General features: G+C 35.4%; 1 long non-coding RNA gene across 1 annotated transcript; it reads left to right on the top strand.

Moving 5' to 3' along the window:
• Positions 1–405: 405 nt before the first annotated feature.
• LOC110702726 lies at positions 406–1,647 on the top strand. The gene is made up of 2 exons (XR_002507558.1): positions 406–859; positions 1,415–1,647. It is a non-coding gene; the product is annotated as an uncharacterized LOC110702726 (long non-coding RNA).
• Positions 1,648–2,712: the final 1,065 nt, after the last annotated feature.

The following is a 2,712-nucleotide window of genomic DNA, read 5'->3' as shown; positions in this document are numbered from 1 at the left end:
CGTCGGAGCATAGGGAGTCGGTAAGTGCTATGAATTTTTTTATTTTATTTTTTTTCGTAATCATAGAAGGAACACCTGAAATTTTAGAATCACCCTTGGAACATTCTAACATTTTAGGCGTTCAAGGGGGGAAACACCTGAAATTTTAGAATGTTATAGGGGGAAACGCCTGAAATTTTAGAATGTTCGAGGGGGGATTCTAAAATTTCAGGTGTTCCTTCCATGGAACATCCTAAAATTTCAGGCGTTCGTCTGGAACGACTGAAATAAAAAAAAATTAAAAACAAATACCTGATGCCAACCCCCTTACCTTTTCGATTGATATCGTCCCTTGTAGCCAGTCGCAATCCTTGGTGGCGACGGAATTATGGTGGCTTTGTTTGGTGGTGACGAAATTGTGGTGGTTTGCTTGGTGGTGGTGATTTGATTGGTGGTGTTTGTGAATGAAATTTTTAAGGTGAAGAGAGAGAAAAGTAAAAGTGAAAGTGATAGAGAGAAAATTGAAGAGTTATTTAAGAAAGGGTTACTTAAGGGAGTTCATATAAAAATACGGGCGTTACCCGGTAAATACCGGACGCGGTTTAGTACCCCCCAATCTGTTTAGAGTTCTTCCCTTAATGAATTTGATCCTAACTGATCGGGTCATTGATAGAGAAAGAGATGCTCGATCGTCCTTAGAGAAGCTTGACAATGGCGAGCGACGCGGACGCTGATGATGATGAAACTCCTCTGTTGATTTCGCCGCAATTTCTCATTGCTCCAATGGCCACGATCGACAATTTTAAGTTGGTCCTTTACTCCTTTTGAACTATTTCAAATCCGTATCAATAGATTGAAGTCAATTAGATCCAATTTCAAGGTAAATCATTCATCTTTATTTTGTTAAATTTCATTTAAATTTGGTTTCAGATCTTGTATGGCTTATTTTTTTTCATCCACTTCGAATCTATCATTATTTAAACATTTATTTTTACAGATATATGATTGAGATTTGAGAGGTTCGTTTTTCTTCTTCTCATGTTGTGCCAAATTAAATTTCAAATTAATCATAGCTATTTTGGTTGAACACTTTTGCAAAAACCCAGCAGTGTTTGGTATATGATTGAAAATTTTGTATTGATATCGTTAAATCCAAATTATTATGATTTCCATTTTTAATGTTGGATTTTGCTTGATTCTTAATCAAATCTTAATTTTGATGTTATTTTGAAATTATATTTCTCACAATTGTAGAGTTTTGATTGGATTTTGCTTAAAAAAAAATTTCATCGTTAATTGTGTTAACAGTCTAGGAGTTTTGTTTTAATTGATGGACATGTTTTGTGGATTAAGTGTTTGATAGAAGAATTGATATTTATACTTTGTATTTTTTTTGGTAGTTGTGTAATAATGGTATTTTTTCATGTTAATACAGATTAATCATAAATGAGAAGATCAAGTACTATGCTTCCAAAAAAAAAAAAAAGAAGATCAAGTACTGTATATTGTAGATATGATTCATTGCGGGACAACAACACAACTTTGAAATGATAAGAGATTCTTGTAGTTTTTTTTTTTTAAATCTTGTTATTCCTTTTTCATTTACATTTAAGTTGTATAAAAAATTTATTAATTTAATAGAAGTTTTGATAACCTTTTGTATTTCCACTATTTATTTATTTATTAAGTTTTTCATTTGCAAATTAGCTGCCGAAGTGCCTAGTATATCGCAAATGATTTTGTTTGTTTTTTTTTTTTATTAAAAAAAGGAGGAATATAAAAATGTTGGAATACCAAACCGTTCTCTATGGTAAAGGAAAATAAAGCATCTAAGTGTCATGTCCGATCTCTTTTCCTTCATTTTTTATCACATTTTAGGTAGGGAATAGAGAATTGTGATCAGACACAACCGTTCTTTATAGTTGACTATACAAAACGCCTCTTTAAACCGTTCTATAAACTTTATACATCGCTTAGCAGAAGAACGGCCCTTAAGCGATCTATACAGCCTATTTCGACCGCTCTCTAAGCCCTTTTTTGTAGTAGTACAAAATAATAACTATGATCATCATCATCATAATCTCAATCTCATCAAAGCATAATAATAATAATAGCAAGATCATAGGCATGATACTAACAAGATTAATAACAAATCGTAGCATGTCACTAAGTAATAAAGATCAAAGCTTTAACCCTAACATGATACTAACACGATATTAGAAAGAATAAGAAGCAACCTGATGTGTCTATTTTATATAGTATTTTACCCCCGTCCCTTGGTCATAATTAGTAGTGTTTTTGGCTCTTTAGAGCCACTTTTATTACTAATTGGTGTTTTCTATTGTTTTCGTAGATTTGGTTGACTTTTGCAGAGATTTGCACTTTTGGACCATTTTCCCGAGATATTATAGAGCAAATACGAGCACCGGAGAAACACGACCAGTTTTTATAGCCCAGGGCCGGTTAGAGTCATCGAACCGGTGATTAAAGGCTCGGTATATGTGATACCGGAGCATTTGGACCGAGTATTCAAGACCCGAGGAGGAAAGCCAGATTGGACCAGAGGAAAGCCAGATTGGACCAGAGGATTGGAGCCCAACCGTAGTCTAAACAGTATCCCAAGAGAGCCGCCCAGCCAAAAAGGCTGGCGCCCGGAGGCGCGCCCAGCCGGGCGAGAGAAGCAAAGGTCGGCGCCCGTTGACGCGCCCGGCCGGGCGCGAGAAGCGTACTGAC

This window comes from Chenopodium quinoa, unplaced genomic scaffold, assembly GCF_001683475.1.
Source record: "Chenopodium quinoa cultivar QQ74 unplaced genomic scaffold, ASM168347v1, whole genome shotgun sequence".
NCBI lineage: Eukaryota > Viridiplantae > Streptophyta > Magnoliopsida > Caryophyllales > Amaranthaceae > Chenopodium > Chenopodium quinoa.
Note: the sequence above shows the minus strand (reverse complement) of the source record. Positions and strands in the feature narration are given on the sequence as shown.